This window comes from Rhea americana, unplaced genomic scaffold (assembly GCF_003343005.1).
Source record: "Rhea americana isolate MKP2758 unplaced genomic scaffold, rheAme1 scaffold_103, whole genome shotgun sequence".
NCBI classification, from domain to species: Eukaryota; Metazoa; Chordata; class Aves; order Rheiformes; family Rheidae; genus Rhea; species Rhea americana.
In genome coordinates this window covers 279,689-300,821 of record NW_028185073.1, presented here as the reverse complement: position 1 = coordinate 300,821, position 21,133 = coordinate 279,689, and positions in this window count along the sequence as shown.

The window sequence follows — 21,133 nt, the reverse complement described above, 5'->3', positions numbered from 1 at the left end:
ATTTTCTAGATGAAAATGCAATTATATTTTCTCTAAATGTCTCTTCAGTAAATTGAGTAGCTTCTGGGATAAAAAGAAAAAACACACAAAAAACACAAACATACCAAAAAAACCCTCTATTATTATCTTCTAAAGAGTAGCTTTTTTATTTAGGTTAAACTAACTGGGATTGAATTTACCACAATTTCTCTGAAAGGTTCCTACCCTTCTTGCCCCCTGTGCTGCTCCCCACGACTATATTGGAGAATAAATCATTTAAAAATCTATCTTTCAAATTGTTCCTGGCTTAATTGTATCAGAATGTGCACTAGGAGCTTAGTTACGACAGAAGCTCCTAATAGCTATTTTTCAATATGGTCTAAAACTGCCACCTTCTGGCTGTTTTGATTTTTTTCTGCATCAGTTTCAAGAACTACATTTATTCCTTGGTTGTCTCTTGTAACCCTGGTTGCTGAAGCTGAAACATGTACATAAGAATAAAGCATGCTTACTGTTCTTACYCTTAAAGACAAAAAACAGTATCAGCTTATGAAATGCTCATTTAGGAGTTAGAATTTCTTTAGCATAAAATATCTTCAGCCTAGGAAGKCTGGGTTCTTCATTCACTGCAGTATCATTCTTTCGAATTAAAAAAGAAAAAGAAAAAAAAAATGAATCACTGATTTTCTACTGACATATCAGATTACCACAATATATACTATTGTATGTCAAAAAAATATTCAGTGTCAAGGCAGAATGGAAATATCTAATTTTCAATTTCTCTTTTGCTGTTGTTACTGGGCTGTTATTGTTGTTTGAATTTCTACAAAAAACATAAAATATTTAAATCATCAAAAACTGGAACTACTCTGTGATGATGAGTTATAAAAATAAGACATTCAGCTAATCCTATGCAAATATTCTCTCAAGAAAAAAAACTGAATAACCCATTGCTGAATATTGGACATCTGGAAACAGACTCACAAACAAACAATAAATTGCTAAATAAAATTGCTTCCCAAATAACTTGTTTTTTTTCACAGTATCAACCAATCCACAAAATCCCACTTTAGGGAAGCTAATTTTATAAAATTAAGTATTTTGACAGTAAAAATGTAAGTCACCTATTACAATATCAATAAGCATTCTTTCATTCATACAGTAATGGTAATGGTAAATATTATGCCTCTGTAAAATTCTTATGCAAAATATACAAAACTCTTATATAGCTATGATGCAATAGAACAACAAGCATATAAGGGTACATAATTCTTCTGACAATCCTCTTTCAAGTGTTTAAGATTTGTCAATTTCCAGTCCTATTTTTTTTTCAAATGATCTATTATTAATTTTCCATCACAGGATAAATTTCATTGTTACTCAATGTCTTTGGCCAACAGCAAAGCAATTCAAACAAGGAAGYAGTTGGTCAGTTGTTTTTCTTTTCTTCCTGTTTATAATAAAGTAATGTTACAAAACAAATAAAAAAATGAACTCTTCACCTGACTAAATAACATAAATTCTACTAAATTAAATCAAAATAAAGGATATTATATAAAACTGAATATTGATGTCTCTAGCAGCAATCTAGCATTCTAATACAATTTTAGCATTCTAAATGGATTAGGTTAGATTAGGATCAGATTATTTGCACAATTAAAAAAGATTATAGCTAGCTCAGATTTGATCAGAGCTAGCATCAGTTCTGTAGCTACTCATGTTTTAAGTAAATAAAGCAATAAATAAATACAAYGGTTAGAAAAGTGGAGAATTGTCCACGTACTAGATTATTTGAACATTTTTCCCCAAAGAAATTAAGCTTAACATGTTTCAGTTTTCTGAGTCCTGAGATTCTGGGAGGCATGTGGTTTTTTGTTTGTTTGTTTGTTTTTTTATTATTTTTATGAGAAATCAACCAGTAACAGTTTGAGGAGCATGCAGAACAATCAGAACGATCAGAATGATGCTAACTAGCGTATTATTCCTTTGAAATGCATTGCCCTGTAAGGGCAGAGTTAAAGTGACAATACCATTTAAAAACTTCAACATGATCATCAGTTAATCATAAATATATTTACATTTCATCCAAATTGAATACTTCAGGAAGACTGAAATAAAATACTAAAGCCTGTCTGGATATGCCTTCAGTGCCAGACTGTAAATTATTTTTGTATCAGCTATAATGTTCCATAAAATTACATGAAATCAGAAAAAATTGAAATTAAAGTAAAATAATTAAGGCAAAACTAAACTAAACTGAAGAAAAGAATCACTATTTTCCATACTATAAATATCAGTATTTATAGTATCTTTTTTTCAGAAATTGCAGAACTCTCATGTCACAGCGATGCCTGGGAGTGCCACACAGCATGGAGAGGAGGCGAGGGGATGGCAGAGCAGGACCTCTCTGCCCGATTTGGGCCAGCTCCATGCTGTTGCGCCTTGCTGCCCCTGGCACCGTGGCCAGGTGGTGCTGGAAGTCCTGTGAAAGGTGATGAACATGGCATCTGCTGCTCTCTCATCATCCACAATCATCTGACCTATTTTTCACGAAGTCAAGCATCCTCCTCAACCTTTTCAGCAAAGATAAAAATGTGAACTCCAAAAATTCTCTAAAAGTCATCTATCTTATGCGGTGAGTTCCAGGCTGAATCTTGACTGGATAAACAYATCTTCCAGAGCTCCCAAGTGAAAAAATGTAATATTTTCCTATCCTGAATATTTATCATCATTTTCCCTCTGCCTACTGAATGCCACTAAAGCAGCTGCAGGAAGACTTGTACAATATTGCACAACTTATGTGCCTACCTCTACACCATCAGTGCTCCAGTTTCTGTTTTGCTCCAATTTTTATTTTCCAAATAGAACAAATTAATAACTTGTCATGAGTTAGCAAGCTGACCTGGATTAAGTCATGAAGAGCAGGAAAGGGGATGAGAACTGGAAGAAAGCCAATGTCATTCCAGTCTTCAAACAAGGCAAGAAGAAAGACCCAGGAAACTACAGGTCAGTCAGCCTCACCTCCATCCCTGGAAAGGTGATGGAGCAGCACATTCTGGATGTCATCTCCAAGCACATGGAGGAAAAGAAAATGGTCAGGAATAGTCAGCATGGATTCACCAAGGGGAAATCCTGCTTTACCAGTCTGATAGCCTTCTGTGATGGAATGACTGACTGTGTAGATGAGGGGAGAGCAGTGGACATTGTGTACCTTGACTTCAGCARGGCTTTTGACACTGTCTCCCATAACATCCTYCKAGRSAAGCTCAGGAAGTGTGGGTTAGACGAGGGACAGCRAGGTGGMTTGAGAACTGGCTGAAAGGCAGAGCTCAGAGGGTTGTCCTCAGTGGCRYKSAGTCCAGTTGGAGGCCTGTGGCTAGGGGCGTCCCCCAGGGCTCAGTACTGGGTCCCATCCTGTTCAACTTCTTCATCAGTGACCTGGGTGAGGGGACAGAGTGCCTCCTCAGCAAGTCTGCRGATGCTGCCATGCTGGGAGGAGTGGCTGATGCGCCAGAGGGCTGTGCTGCCATTCAGAGACCTGGACAGGCTGGAGAGCTGGGTGGAGAGGAACCTCATGAGGTTCAACAAGGGCAAGTGCAGRGTCCTACACCTAGGGAGGAATAACTCTAGGCACCAGTACAGGCTGGGGGCTGACCTGCTGGGGAGCAGCTCTRCAGAGAAGGACCTGGGAATGCTCGTGGACAACAAGTTGACCATGAGCCAGCAATGTGCCCTTGTAGCCAGAAAGGCCAATGGTATCTTGGGGTGCTTTGGGAAGAGTGTTGCCAGCAGGTKGAGGGAGGTGATCCTGCCCCCTCCTTCACCCTGGGGTGGCCTCATCTCAAGTACTGTGTCCAGTTCTGGGCTCCCCAGTACAAGGGAGACATGGAACTACTGGGGAGAGTCCAGCGTAGGGCTACGAAGATGATCAGAGGGCTGGAGCACCTGCCCTGTGAGGAACGGCTGCGAGAGCTGGGCCTSTTCAGCCTGGGGAAGAGAAGCCTGAGGGGGGATCTGATCAATGTGTACGAGTACCTGAAGGGAGGGTGTCAAGGGGACAGGGACAAACTCTTTTCAGTTGTCCCAAGTGACAGGCAAGAGACAACGGGCACAAACTGAAACACAGGATGGACCTTGCACTTGCCCTTTTTGAACTTCATTAGGTTTCTCTCCACCCAACTCTCCAGCCTTTCTAGGTCTCTCCGAATGGCAGCACTGACCTCACAGTCTCTTTTTCCTGTGAGAGTGACAGAGGTTGTGGAGTCTCCTTCTATGGAGATATTCGAAAGCTGCCTCTATACAACCCTGTCTAACAAGCTCTAGATGATCCTGTTTGAGCAGAGGGGTTGGACTAGATGAACTCCAGAGGTCGCTTCCAGCCTTATCGATTCTGTGATTCTTTGATTCTGTATGACTTCCACCTGTTACTCCGCTCTACACTTCATGGTACTAATATCCATAATACTCTGCAGTAGGTCTGAAGCAAATTGCCCCTCTTTCAGTGAGTGTTGAGTTGTCTTAATTTTTCTCTTGCATGTACTGTACCAGGGCATGCAAGTAGTATGCACATAGGCAATAGTTTATTTTCATATAAATATAAAGTTAGCATGCCTGGAAAATATGCCTGAAAATGTGCATCACCTCTTTTATAGGAATTCAGGACTATAGTGCCAGGGCTGCTAGATGAGAAAACTGACAGATTCAGAGAACACAACAGTAGGGAGTAAAATGCTCCTAATATCCTTCTGGTGCTGACATCAGTCAGAGACAATATCTGTGTGAGGTATACCACCTAGAGGATGATACCTCAAAGCTATCACTGTTGGATAGTTGGACAATGGGATGTGTTGGATGGGAAGGAATTACAAGCTTTGGAAAAGTTAGAGGACAGAAGAGTTGTGGAGCAGGGGAATTGACTTTTAGATGTTCCACAGAGAACAAGCTGGGTTGTTTGTCACYCACTAAGTTTCGCTAAGTTCGTACACCTGAGACAGCTGCAGCTAGTAAAACTCACTCTCAGGTAGCTGACCTGTGACAAAGAATTTTATTATTTTATTTTTACTGRTAAGTTTTACTCACAAGTTTTAGAAAGAATTCTGTTTCAAAAAGAGATATGCTGTAAACTATTGCACAAAACTGACTTCATCTCAGCCAGAATAAATGATATGGAGTCCTGTTTACAAATGTCCACATTCTTTTTCTTTTTTTAATAAGAATGATATGCAAGAAAGAAAGCCCTTCCAAGAAAAAGAACCAAAACCAAACATATTGATTTATTGCCAGCCTCTGTTAAGCCAAGAGCTTCTCCCCAGCTGCTGAAGAGCCAGTCCAAGCCCTAGACAAATGTGTCAACAGAAGTCAGTGGCATTAAACTCAAGCAGTTCCACCCTCACAGCATGGAAGGGAGATGATCCTGCCAACATACACACCCTGAAGTAGTGCTGCTCCTGTAGCAGCATTGCGTAATGCTGTTTCAGTTCTACCTGAACAAACTCTTCAAGTCAGATTCTCATCTCGTATTAATCAGCCTAGCTTYAATGACTTTAACAAGCAATCTAAGGCCATCTAAGCATGGGGCAGGCTGATTAGTGAATTGCTGTCCACTTTCAACGAGTATGACTGAAGCACAGAGCGAGCAATCRTATCACATCCCACTGGAAAATATAATATTGACTGACTGAAAGCTCCTAGTAACTTGCCTCTGAGTAGCTTTTTCTTCCCACTTTAGTTTTTGACTCAACTTCTCATCTGTGATCAGTTTTCATTATAAACAGAAAAGAATTCAGACCAAATTATGYTGTGTAAGGGTTAGATATTATCGGGAAAGCAGAAAGATTACGTGAGATGAACAGTGTCGTACAACTAAACGAAGAAGATTGACTTTTAGGAAGGAAATTAAAGTTCTAGTAACTACAAGAGAATGAATGACAGCAAAGATCCCTATATGAAGGAAAGTCKGAGTACACAGGGGCCAAGAAAAGACAAAATGCAGAAAAGCTTGAGCATGGCAGGTTTAGCTCAGCTGGTTAGAGTGTGGTGCTGCTAATGCTAAGGTCACAGGTTCAGTCGCTGTATGGGCTGTGCTGAGGGTTGGACTAGATGATCTCCAGAGGTCCCTTCCAACCTTACCATTCTGTGATTCTATGTCCCAAACATATACCCTAAAACCAGGTGGGAGGGAACAGTCATGGATGAAAGTGGGTCAGAAAGTTCTTCAACACCTTAGAGCACTACAGCATCTGTCAAAGAAAGTACTAATTAGAGATAGTTAGAGATAGCACAGGTTCTGACTTACTTTGTTTCAACTGAAGATATGAAAAACATTGAAATCTTTTTCAAAAAATCAGTCATGTGTTTCCAAGCCTCAGACAAAACTTTCTATTTATGGTAGTGTAGACCTATAGAGAAAAACTAAAAATTTTCTCTGAAAAATAAACAGAAACAAAGAAACATACAAACAAACAAACAAAACCCACAGTGCGGTAAGAGAAAGAATTGTAGCCTAAAGAGGCAGACCGCATTCAGTTGACATAAGCTGCTGTATCTGATGTTTCCAATCGATTGCCTCTAAGCTTTCAGAGGCAACTAGCTGATACCAAACTCTAAGGAAAAAGACGTAGGTGGAATTTAGGCTTTATAGATCTTGACTTGTAAATTTTGGCTTACTTGTTATCTGGAGTGAAAATGTTACAGCTATGAAACAGATGTAATTGCAAAAACATTGTTCTCACAGAAAACAAAAAATAGTTTACTATTGAGTCTTGAAAACTCAGTCCCATAAGAGTTAARAAGCTAAACTCTCATGCTTTATACAAGATTTTATTATCGCTAATGTTCCAAAATGACTAATATTTCTTCGTGTAACTTAATTTACGTCTTCAACATAGAAAATAGGCTTTCTACACCTTGTCTTGACTTCTACTTTTGTCTTGCTTATTTATCAAATTTTATTTTAACTCCACAAAATCTTTCCTTTTTGCCRGTTAAGAGTGTTTCTTTATTGAAGACTACTACATATACACAAATGCAAACATGCACATGTGTAAATACACATAAGACTGACAAAATAAATTAAGTATATGCTTTCATGAGTGGTGAGAATCTTTTATAATAGAAATACATCTTCAAAATGCAACATTAGCTGATGTAGCTAATTACTTCTGTGTAATGGAAGTCATGGACACATCAAAAATGAAATGAGCTTTTTTTTAATTAAGTATATTTTAGTTTGACAGTGTAAATACATTTACAAATACAGATACATGGTCAGTTCAAGATACTCCCACATCTCACACCGCAGCAGTTTCCCCCTCAGCTGAGCTAACATAATTCTTCCCAGGGCTGCACTGTGAATTGTATCAGGAAATGGAGATAGGTGACAAATAAAAAAGTTGGCTTTTTTTTTTTTTTTTTTTTTTTTTTTTTTTTTTTTTTTTTTTTGTTCAGGTCAGTTCCATAATCTGGTTTGTACCATAGTCCCCAAATAACTGCTAGTACAGATAAAACAAGAGCAGAAGTGAGTGCCCCCAACAGATAGCAGATTCCAGGAGGCTGTTTAAGCTGGTCCTACTGCTGAGAAAATAGACATGGAAACCTGCAGTAATATTTTCTCACTTTCTCTCTATAGATGTCTAAGCAAAATAATGTAATGTTAGCTGTCAATCACACAAGAAAATAAATAGAAAATAATAGAATATGGATAGAAATAATAAAAAAATAGAAAATAAATAGAAAATAAATACTTAGACTACTACTACGTAAAATCTTTAAATTAATTGATATCCAGATTAGGTCAAGCAGACTGATTTTGTAATATTTTGCAAAAAGATGTAGAACTGTATGTTGTTAACACACACAATGATAATTTTCCCTGCAGTACAGTTCATTTTGAAAAAGTATCYTAGGGCCTGAAGAACAATCGTAATTCATTATCTATGAAATAAAATCACTCCAACTTTATCAGAATTTCATGGAAGAAAAAAAAAAAAAGATAAATAATCAAGCAATTCTCGGRCAATAGGATAAATGTATTCTGTTTCCTTTATTGTTTACTTCCACATCCTCAGATATTACTCATTCTGAGTTTTAAAACTGAACTTGAATTCAGCTCTGCAAATGCAATTTCTACACGTGGCATTAGGGATTCGGGCATAGATATGTTCTGGGGAGTTAACTGCTGGTCATACTGTAAATGATATGTAACAAAACAGATGAAGAGAGTGAATTTACAAAGTTTACCAAGAGTCAGTGAGGTAACACTTTTTTCATCTCAACTGTACTGATCCCTTACATGTCAAAATGAAGACACACTTTTTAAAAGTCTTTTGAAACTTACACAAGTCATATTACATTCACTGCACTTTTGCACCAATTCATTAGTTGAATCACTATCCTTAAAGATGAAGGGCTTTAACCTTCAATTAATAGGGAGTGTGTGTTTAAGACAGCATAACTACGATACCAAGGGACAGGCATTATCTATGCAATAGCTACTATTCAAAACTTGTATTACTGTGTTCTTCTGCAACTGCAATAGACTCATAAAACAATAGCAAAATGTTTACTGAAGTTCTTATGGTCTTGTGTGATCTCCTCTAAGTTATGGAGTTTCTGTTTCTCCCAGAGAATCAGCATGCAAAAGCAAATGTGTGGGAAGCAATAACATTCCTCAACATTTTGCTGTCTGTGACTTTTTAAGTAGCAACCTCACCAGTTCATAAAGGAAAGACATATTTTTAAATGCACATATGGAATTTAATTTATATTCCAGACCTGTAATCTAAAGGGCCAGGTATAACACAGTAGGTGGAACAAAGAAATGGAATGGAGAAGGGGGATTAGCAGATTAGCATGAATATAAACTGCAATAGGTCAAATGTATGTTGACATACAAAACTCTCCTTAGGAACCCAAATATTGCGAACCTTCACTTGACATGTGAGCAGACATGGTTTGTTGCTCTCAGAACATAATATCAGATGAAAATGAATGTCACTGAAATGACAAAAGCTCAACAAAAGTCAGTCTATTCCATAAAGATAGACAACCAGAGGGGCCTAAAATAAAACAATTTGGGATGAAATACATCTATTCTTAAGACATATGTTTAATGAATGTTAAATAAAGAAAGAAAGAAAACCTTCAGTTGCTGGAGCCACTGTACATCACCCAACTTGAAAACTGTACATTTTAAAATAACGTATTTAAAGTTATTTGAGCATTCTGTCAGTTTGTAGTCAGAGAAGTTTCATTATGTTATGATGCTTTATTAGTTCACGTCTATAAATTTTCTTAAAGACTCATGGGAAAAAACAGTCATGGAAATAGAAAGTATTATTTTAAAATGAATTAGAAGTTTGTGTGCCCTGGGAGATTACTCCATAGAATTTTTATCATCTATATGATTTCTTATTACTGTGAAGCTGGGGTGGATTTTACAATAGACATGCCCATCTATATCACAATAAGTAAATAAATGGATGTGGTATTCAGTGTTATGCTGAATGACATTTGATTTCCCACCACAGTATTTTCTTGGATCCTTTGGCTTTCAGTACAGAGAACTCTAACAGCAAAAATAAAACTCAGATTATTCTTTTACTCTGGGATTTTTATTAGGCAGTTGAGCTATGATATATAGGCATTTTTTAATACTATGGATTTTTATTTTGGAAATGCAACATTGACTTTTCCAGCAAACTGAATCATATTTTACAACTTGCTAGTTCTAAGTGATTGACCATTTGCCAAGTTTATTATGTACTTCGCTAAATAAAACTGCTGTGTTTATTTGAAGAAGGAATATATTGTCTTATGTGACGTTTTACTCTTTGTGTAAGAAATTATACGGTAAACCAATTCTTTCCCCTTGACAGGTAAATTGTGACTTTGTTGTAAGCCACATAGGTAGAGCAACGCAAGAGCAGTCCTGAAGGTGGATTGTGTCCCTGAAACACATCCTACTCCTTGATTCCTGGACAGGGGTAAAGAGGGAGAGTCTTTCCCCAGACTTCTCCCTCGTCCAACGTGCATCTGCAATTTTCTTACTGCTGTACAAAAAGAAAACAGTCTTTCTACAGGAACTGTATTTGCTGCCATTGCTATTAATCAAAATACCTTACTATTCAGAATATTAACAGGCATATTTGGACCATGGGCGAGGGCTGTACAGTCCAGCTCACATTTTAGACATGGGCTAAGAATCCCAATACAAGATCCCAAAGTCAAAACAGACTATGTGTCTTTTTTCTTTGTTTATGATTTGTGCTTCCCATTGTTGTGCTTCTATTTATACCTCAAACTAATTTGGAAATAGTAGCCATATTGCTAAATCTGACTAATTAGGGGCTAGGAGTAACACATAACAATTTTCAGATTCAAATTTTGATCACAGTTAATCAAAACAAAAAATTTCTGTATCACCAGAAATTACTAGAGAGCAAACCATTTTTCTTGTATTTGAAGTTTTAAATATTCTTAAAAATTTGGTCTTATTTAATCAGATATTTATGGGGTTTTTTGGGTTTTTTTCCTGAACTGAAGGACACGGTATCTGATAGAGCGACCAGTTTTAGCTATTTAGCTCTTTCAATTGGACTTACGATCGATGTTTCAGTCAGGCTTACATATTGTAAGTTGCTAATAGGTGCACTGTTACAGGGCAAGTTTCTCCAAAACTATAGAATTAAGAAATACAGACTAAAAAACAATACAGGCTATGGCTAAAGGTATATGCTTTATTAAGTAAATAGTATTAACAAAGAGCCACAGAAGTAAAAATAGAAGTGACTCCAGGTACGTGAAATGTATATGAAGTATTTAAAATTTCAGTATATAAATCAATCTAATTTATGTTTTACATCCTTTTACTATGATGTGGTGATTCTACAATCACAATTTTCAGTACCAAGTGAAATTCATAGCAAGTATGAAAATACCATGTCTTATGATTATATGTCATTATAGAATAGCCGCTGTTTCCTATAGATGTTGTACTTGTGCAAGATCAACAGATTAAAAGATGTGCAGAATTATCAGCAAATTGCTCAAACACAACCAGTGCAAAGCGGAAACCACATTTCGTACAAGTTGTTGTGATAGTTAAAGGAGACTTAGAACTTGAAATTTGTGCAAGTTTCATATAACTTCAAATTTATTTTAAAACATTTGAGTAAAGAACTCTAAGAGAACTAAAGCTCTCTGTTAATATCAATTTCTCCTTGAACTGCTCAAACGAGGTTTTATTGAGTGCTATGTAAGCTTACACTTACACATCGCTGAAGTTAATGAATTATACGCCTTTGAGTTAGAGTGAGTTAGTATTTAAAATACATCATGTTCTAAACATGATTTTCCTGTTGCTAAAATGCATTAAAATTCAAAAGAAAAAAGGATTTTTTTCAATGCAACACTACTTATAAAACATATAATAACAGTTAACACAGAAAGAAATGAAATAAAAAAGCTATGCAAATCTTTGTTCAAAGTATAAAAACGCTGAAAAATTTACACTTTGTATGATTGTACTTTTTCTCGTTTCTACGTTATCTATTCTGTCCAACAATTTTCCAGACTTCACTGAAGTTTCTTATGTTTTCATATTTTCCTTTCCTATGCTTAAGGATTAGTTCCCTTTTAGTTCCAATATGCCCTGTCTTCACTATTTCTGATTATGAGACTGCTGAAAAGAGGAAAAATATAGATGAGATCAAAAATGCCCAATTAAAAAATATATATATAGGCAACTTACTACCTGGAGAATTTTGATAATTCTGTACTAACTTCATTACTGAATTCCTCAGCTACAACCCTTCCCCAAAACAACCCTAAAAGTAAACCCTAAGATAATAAGGTACTACTATGCATTTCCCTGATTCCACATTCTTCCTCTCATCAAAAAATGACTCAGAACTGAATAAAAATCAATACAGTAACATCTGCATTGAAATGATAACAGGGCATCTGAAAAAGAAATCATATACCTCCTAGAGAGAATGACAATTCTCCAACAAGTTTATAACTAATTTGCTCAAGCAGATATTTTCCAACAGCTTACTCTCCAGGACTGTACATGTTCTGTTTGCAGTGGGAAAAAAATGTGGGAGATGGAGGGATTTTAAGACTCAGCTATAGGATTATAGTCATAAGGCAGAGAGGAGGAAGGGACCCAAGACACCTATTAGCCCCAGGGCAGTTCTTAACAAACTCCAGAAAACTGACAGATATGCCAAGACCCTTAAACTTTGCACTTTCACACTGTTGCACAGAACAGCAGAAAACTATGCATAAGGAGAAAAAAAAATTTTTTTTGCTTTAACTTAAAAGGAAGTACAATATGTTACATGAAAGTCATGGCAGTCACATTAGCAGAAAATGAGAACTTTATGTCAGGTCACCTCCCAGATATGCCAGGTCAACCTGAAGTCACACAGCCACAGACCTGCCACATCGTTTGAGGGTGGCTGCAACACCCAAGGTATTAAAGGGCATCTTTGTGACAGAAAACCTGCTTACACGGTTCTCTCACCATCCAAAAAGATACGACAGTAAAAATCCATACAGGAAGTGATCTGTTCTTCACATGCATTAGAGTAACTAAACAACTAAAAAACACCGTGAGACAGTCTATTTTCAGGGCTTTCACAGTTTTCAAACTACAGACCACTGCGAACCTGCAGAAGCATAAGTTTTTTTAGTAATAATTGAATTGCATCAAACACCCTGTCCCTCATCCTGACCATAACAGTGGCACGAAGGATTCGCGGCACCTAGCAGAGCTCCTATCACAGCAGGGAGGCTGATGACATGTCTTGTCCACCCTTTGCATCCTCCCAGAGCTGCCACAATAGCACACTGACACCTGGCAAGGACCTGAAACTGCTGAAAAGGGTGGTCACACAATACATGGTGCAACATGGACCAGCATAGACTCCGCTTCCTCCAGATTTYTCACCCTTGAACTAACTCAGTGGGATAAAACCACAGAAGCAGAGTCTGAGGGCCTCATGAAGCTACACAAACCCCAGCTCTTGTCTACAGCTTTCAGAGCTTTGCGCCTCCCCCTAAAAAACAAAACATTCCTCATTGCCTCCTGATGACAAGCCAGACTCTCTGAGTAGTGCTGTCAAGCAGCAAGAGAAATAAACGAAGCGGTAGGGGTCAAATAGGTAAGCCATGCTGCTCACAGAGCGAAAACTAAGCCCCATAACATCGAGGACATCCTGGTCCTCTCTTCCAGAAGAAGCCTATTTCCTTGTATTCTCTTTCCTAACAGATCCTGTCCCTTCTCCCTCCTTCTCCATCGGTGTCTTTAACATTGCCAGAAACCAAAGGACATATATAGAGAGATTCAAAGTGTCAGAATAACTGTGGCTCACTACCCAGCTCTCAGCTCAGATCTCTTATATTGATCATCCTTTTACTTTATTTGTTCTTCCATTCTTGAGAAACAACAAAATCCTTTTTAGCACTGAAATCCCTTATTAGCAGAATCTAGTTTTCACTCCCTTTTTCTGGGTCTGTGGAAATATGTACAACGAAACAAATGTGAGCACACTGTGATTTAAACCCGACAGAGAGCACTAAGCATTTCCATTAGTGCCTGAAATGGGTCCTGGTTGCGGACATCTTCATTACACAGTCATGCAGTCCTGTTCTCAGGGAATGAAGAACTGGAAAGTCACTTACCCTGACTCATTACACAGTGGTCAAGCAGTTAAAAGAAGCAAAGTGAGTCTTGTATTCTGGTGATAGAGTTCTTGTTGCCAACATCTTTGTTATACTGTTTTCATAGTCTAAACTGCCACTGGTTATGAATCCATAAATCTAGACCAGAGCAGTTATTACTGCACACTGCCAGCTTTAAACAGCGCTACTTCAAGCTTGTCAGTGCTGTTCATTCAGCGCATTCCTTAGTTTTTCTGCAAGTTTGAGCTTTTTCTACACTTTCCACCCTAATCATCTGATTTGCTTATCCACTCCTGGAATGTTCTTCTGTAAGTCTTGTTTTTGCGAACCTCTTTAGAACTAAAGATCAAGTCCGTAGGCCTGGCACTTCAGCCTTTCCTGCCCAGTGTCCAATTTCCCACACATATTGCTTGAGCACTTCCTTTTGTATTCTCAGCACCATAGTCCTAATGATAGGATTATGGGATAATTCAGGCTGGCAGGGAACTCAGGCATCCCATCCAGCCTCCTGCCCAAAGGAGGAGACTAGACCAGGTTGCTCAGGGATATCCAGTCCAGACTTGGAAGCCTTAGAAGATCTTCAATGCTCAAATAATATCTCTGTGCCCTGTTCCCACTCTTTGACTGCTCTAATCACAATAAAGCTTCTGCTCATCCCCACTGGAGCTCCCCTGCACCAGCTGTCCCAACCCTGCTCTGCTCACTGTCGCCAGCCCCACAGTTGCTCCACGGAGCTGCCAACAGCCTCGGCCCTTTCAAGGCAAGGCTCACCCTGGTCCTCTCCATTCTCACAGGGGTTCTGCCAGCCCCTTCCCCATCTGCCTACCCCTGGGAGGGCAGCTCCATCCTCCAGCGCATCCTCTGCTCCCCTGAGTTTGGTGTTATCTGTTTCATTCAGTCTCCTCTACATCACTGGTATGGAGTTTAACATCATAACAGTAACACTACTGTCTCCAGTTCAGTAGTGCAATCACATATTCCTTCTTCATCTTTTTAATATTAAGGCGGTAGTAGAAGCTCTTTTTGTTGTCCTTGATGTCCCTTGCCATGTTTCAACCTAGGTGAGGTTTGGTTTTCCTAAGRTCATCCCTGCACGCCCAAGCAGTGTTTCTGTGTTCTTGCTGTGTTGCCTGTCCCTGCCTTCACTTCTGTGAAGATACTGTCTTTCCTGTTGAGTTGTTGTGAGCTTTGTTTTCAGCCAGGCTGGTCCCTTTTTTGTTAAAAAGGAAAGTTTTTATTCTTGAAGAATGCTGTTCTCACAGACTTGTCACCCTTTCTTTGTCCTTCAGAGCTGCCTCCCATAGGATTGCCTGTACCAGATCCTTGGGTAAGTTGAACTCTGACCACCTGAAGCCCAGGGTCTGTACTCTGCTACCTGCCTCCCTCACACACTTCAGGAGTTTGAACTCCACTATGCCATTGCCGCTACTGCCAATACAACCACCAATCATCACACCCACAACCACTTTTCTGTGTTCACAGGCCCATTTATGCATCACCCCTGGTTGGTCCACTTGGGACCTGTATCACATGGTTATTCCTGACCCTCCAGAAATCATCTTGACTGCTGGCAGCCCACCCCAGTACCCTGGCATTTTGCATTTGATAAAATGCATTTTCCAAGAAGATTATGGTCTTGGAAGAATAGACACCTTCTTTTCAAAAGTAGCTTGTGTGGTTAAGATTATCTCCTACTATATGAAAAAAATGTTCAATATCTAGTATTTTCTCCATCAAGCATTTACACTCAGTAATTAGATCAGATCTGCAGATGTTTTTGATTTTGTCTTCGATATGGCATTGAGCTCTTCAAACTTATTTGTTAGGCATTCTTATTGTTCCTCAAATACATTTTATGCCTCTTGAAGAACTGTATTGGAATATGCACAGATCAAGATATATATAGGTTTCAGAACAGAATTTCAGAAGTGTAGCTTATATGTGATACCTAACCCTGAGTCAGAATCAGCGCGTGTGCATTTCAATGTCAAAATTTTTTAAGTATATATGTGTTCTCTATTCTAATATCATGCCTCAGATATATGTATTTCATTTCTATAAAAGTGTAAATTAAGGGCAAACTAAATATAGAAGCAAAATGATGCACATGCTGAACTAGTTATTTTTAAACAATGTGTAATCTGTCTATAGATGCCTTTCTACTTGAATTTGTTCTGTAATTTTATATAGAAGTGAAATCTTCAGAATGAATGAGTGCTCTGTGCTGCACACTGTAAATGCTACTTTGTTTCCAGAAGTCTGCGCACTCCACAGATTCAATACAATAATATACATAACAAAGAGCTAATTCTCCGTTAAAAGGTGGAGATTCAAAATACAAAATTTTAGGAGATGTTCATAGGTGATGTTGATAGAAGAAGAGTTTCTATATGATGGAAAGGGTTAAAGGACTCCAAGTTCTTATTCTCTTTTTGGAAAAAAAGTTTCTTTTTTATAGGATATTACTAGACCAGAATCAACAGAAATTAGTTCCTGCATCATAATTTAGTGATAATTAAGCAAATGATCTTTATTACATTAGGCAATACCTAGCTTTCCCTGCACTGGTTCATAAGGTAGACAAAATTTATCTTGTGTATACTTGTAACTTTTTCCAGTTCTCTTAGTGATTTCCTCACACTTCTTATTTCTGTCTACCCCTGATTGTACAGGGACTTGATGGAACTGATGTATGGGAGAGAAGGAGTGATGAAAGTTGACTAGATCCCAGTGGAAATCTTCTAACCTCCCTTTCTGCCCACATAGCTGTTCAGTAGCCAAGAAAAACAGCTCATCTCCCTGTAATTAGAGTTGGACTGGATGTTAAGATTCAGCCCTGGGCAGGAGAAATTTTATCCTTTACTGGCAGACTAATTCAGGGAAGTGAAGGGTTTTTTTATTATTATTATTTTTTCCCCCACCACTCTTTCCTCACTATTCTTTTGCCTCCCAAGCTATATTTAATAGGAGCTTACTGAAATTCCCGTTAAAGATAATTATCATCTGGCAGACTGGTTTCATGATATAAAACTGGGAGAAAAGTTGCCTAAAACGTTAGACTAGACTACAAAAACTGTAACTAGTGTTTCCCTGCTGGAAAATAAGAGCATGAATTTGAGTTGATTGCTCTACCACTCAGCTAGCTGAACACCATCAGGATCTGGCCACCAGCTGCTGATCCAGTAGAGGTCACCCTGCTTCCATATCCTGTACCACCACGCTGTCCCTGCCACTGGTGCGGACTGGCTGCCAGTGCCTCACCTGGGAGCTGCCAATGCTAAGAGTGAGCAAGGGAGAAAGAGATGGTAAGATCAAACTTTAGAAGACATTCAGAGTTCTGTTGTCATTATCCCCTTCAAGTGCTATAGGAAAATACTTATTTTGCTTTTACATCAATGTTTTTCAGGCTAACAGTGTAAAAGCAAGAGGTCTGGCATTCCAAATGACATATGAACAACCTTACGTGTGCTCCAGTTCGATGTAAACCCAGTGTCTCAGTGTGACAAAGAGGAAGCTTTTGAAATTTATACATAGAGAGAAAGAAGAAAAGGGGAGAGGTTTGGCCTGCATCGCGGACTGTGGAGAGAAGGAGAAGGCTGCCAGACAAGCTTATAGCCAGCTAGCTGGCACTTGCTGCCTTGGTGTTTGCAGCTGTTTGAGAAGGTGCTGGCTGTCACCTTGGCCCCTGCTGCAGTGCCAAGGGACCATCTGTAACTTCCTGATTCCCCCTCCTTTAGATGGTTTCAAAGGCACTGAACTAAGCAACCTCTAGAGGTTGTGAAAGAATAAATGAGAAGCGTTAAAAAAATACTAGATTCCTCTTTGAAGAAGTAACTGTTCAGGTTTTAACGTTAGTCCTTTTTCTCTGAAATATATTGACATGGGAACCACATTACTCTGCCAGATTTTACAGTACAGTGAGCACTCTCCACTGAGTACCCCATATTAGATGGTGATTGTGAATAAGGTATACAGAYATCTTGTGTGAGTAATGTTTGTAGAACTGGGACATGCAGGCTTGCAAATGGCTTAGAAGAGTCCTGCAGTATGTCCTCCATATGTAGGTTTTTTACTACACAGATTTCTCCACTTCTTAATTCCACTCCAGAGGATGACTCRTACACAAGTGCCTACCCCTTTTCATTTCCAGTCATTGACTGGCAAATCAAGTAAGGTCAGAGCTCAGCAAAAGATATAGTCTTCTTTACCTCTTCTTTACTTGAGGAGATAATCGACTGAGAATGTTTAATGGACATATTTGAAGACTATTTATTTTATACTCTTGCAGTCTATAGACTTAAATGCCAAGAAACAAAGTACCAATTCAAAAACTCATTTGGAAATCTCTTGTAAACTTCAAAATCCTAARGAGCTTAGTCTCTCATGTAGGCTTCTCCTTGCATGCAGTGCTGCCTTAAAAGAGAAAAGGAGCATTGTTAGAAAAAAATAAGCAACAGCCATGTTAATAAATAACAAACAAAACCCAGAATATTAAGCAGTGGTCCAAATACTAAAGCAGTCTTTGTAGTATATGGTTTTAGGAAAATATATTAATCACAATGAAGACTTAAAAAGAGAACTGGTACAATAAAAAAAAAGCAGTGTCCTTTCTTCCTTCCTCCCTCCCTCCTTTCCAMCCTTCTTTCCTCTCTTCCTCCCTCCCCGTATTTCTTCTCTCCCTCTCTTACTTCCCTTGTTTCCTTTCCTGCCTTTCCTGCCTTCCTGAGGTAAAGCAGCTCCCACGGATAACAAATCGTGTGTGTAAACAGGCACCCAAGAGGACAGAAGATCCAGTGTACATCCTCTGTGGGCATCTTACTTCTGTGAATGAGCCACACGGAAATAAAGACTAAAAGAGCAAAAATATCGTGTCATTCTCAGTGGCACCTGTGCATACATAAGTACATGTTATAGGGGAGGAATGCTTCAGAAAAAGGTGATGGGGTAATATTTCACATTACTTCCTAACTCCTATCAATAATGTTTTGACCAATCATTTACACTGAAAGGCATAAGAGCTTATATTCATTCCAAGCTTCTGCTATTCCTTAATTTACTTATCAATATTTGGCACAAAAAAATCACCATACTTTCATATTAGACATTTTATATTAAAAACTATTTCCACTTCCTAACAATCTAGTGATATTTTTCCAAAGATTCCTATTAAGAACAGATCTATAATTTAAATAAACTATGATTATGTCAAGATCTACATGCATTAACAATGTAACATAAACAATTTTCATTACAAACCCACTCCTTAAATAATAATAATTAAAAAGTCAGGAAATTATTTGGTACCTAAATAGAGTTCATAATTGTTTTTAGTCTTGTGACATCAGCCTAGATCAAGTATCTGGCTTTCCCTTTAACTTTCTATAAAACTGTACTTATTTTCTACTACAGAATATCTTTATTGTGTAAACCATTATTATTTATTCACTTACAGTTTTTTTATAGAAGTGGAACATCTAAAATCTTAAGCTGATGATTTTCGTATCATATGAGACAAACACAGTATGTCCTTTATTCACACAGCAACTCATGATATATTTTCACAGACTGATTCAGTATTACTTTGTGTCACTTGATCAGTCACCCAGCAAAACTGGGTTGCCAGTGTCATCAGCAGAGACCTTTCACTGCTGTTCAYCAGCTTCAGCTTTCCTTGTCAAAGCTCTTGTCTGTCTCTTTTCATTTCTTATCAGTGTTTTTTTTTTTTCTTCTAGACAACTGAAATACGAATCATTTGCTCTACACTGGCAAGATTTTTTTCTTTTCAGTAAAGCAGGACTATGTACCTTCAGCATTGCAGCCTTCAGTAAGAGCTTTTCTGTTTGACAAATGTCAGCTATGACAGAGCACTTCTTTTTTTTTTTAACATATGCTTCTCCACAAGTAGGTCTGTGAATTTATTTTCCAGAGGTTGTGTACATCCACGGTTACACCTGATTTGGAACATGTTTAACAACAATCATTTCAACAAGAGCATCAAAAAATTACTGTTTTGTTGAGGGGAAAACAGTTCACTGGGRCATACTAATTTCAATGATTTTTTGTCAGGAAAATTTCCAGGGCTCTTTCAATCAGAAGAAAAGAGAGACCTGTATGATCTACCGTTCAACTTCCTATTCAACTTTTCCATCAGTGACCTGGGTGAGGGGACAGAGTGCCTCCTCAGCAAGTTTGCTGATGATCCCAAGCTGGGAGGAGTGGCTGACACACCWGAGGGCTGTGCTGCYATTCAGAGAGACCTGGACAGGCTGGAGAGCTGAGCAGAGAGGAACCTCCTGAGGTTCAAGAAGGGCAAGTGCAGGGTCCTGCACCTAGAGAAAAATAACCCTAGGCACCAGCACAAGCTGGGGGCTGACCTTCTGGAAATCAGCTCTGCAGAGCAGGACCTGAGAATGCTGGTGGATGGCAAGTTGACCATGAGCCAGCAAAGTGCCCCTATGGCCAGAAAGGAAAATGGTCTCCTTGGGTGCATTAGGAAGAGTGTTGCCAGCAGGTGGAGGGAGGTGATCCTGCCCCTCTACTCAGCCCTGAGGAGGCCTCATCTCAAGTACTGTGTCCAGTTCTGGGCTCCCCAGTACAAGGGAGACATGGAACTACTGGAGAGAGTCCAGTGTAGGGCTACGAAGATCATCAGAGGGCTGGAGCACCTGCCCTRTGAGGAACGGCTGCGAGAGCTGGGCCTGTTCAGCCTGGGGAAGAGAAGCCTGAGGGGGGATCTGATCAATGTGTACAAGTACCTGAAGGGAGGGTGTCAAGGGGACGGGGACAAACTCTTTTCAGTTGTCCCATGTGACAGGACAAGAGACAACGGGCACAAACAGATCCGCAGCAGGTTCTGCTTGAGTGTGAGGGGGAATTTCTTCCCTGTGAGAGTGACGGAGCACTGGCACAGGTTGCCCAGAGAGGTTGTGGAGTCTCCTTCTCTGGAGATCTTCAAGGCCCGCCTGGATGCAACCCTGTCTAACATGCTCSAGGTGACCACTGCTTGAGCAGGAGGGGTTGGACTAGATGATCTCTAGACGTCTCTTCTAACCTTACTGGTTCTATAATTCTATGATGGACACCATTTCTGTAAACAAATGACTGAAGTAAATGGTAGCAAGCAATACTTAGGATGTTATTCATCAAGCACTTCCACAGCTTAAACAGAGCATTATGAGTTGTCATTTTTTTTAATCGGTAAACAAAGTTATGTTTTTCTTATTTCCAACATCTTTTACATYTGTGTACACAGAATTTTAGGATCTTTAAAATTCAGAACCCAAGATAATTTTTTTGTCTCCAGTCATGCTGTTTTTCTTTCTTTGACTCCCATTGTTCCAATGTTTATTAAAATATTTCCATTCTCCATAAAATGCTCATTAACATATTAAAAGGAAGAGAGGCATGTATAATTTTGTACAAGAGCAGATAGAGTTGGGCCAAATTTAGAGGTGATTTTAAATGTGAG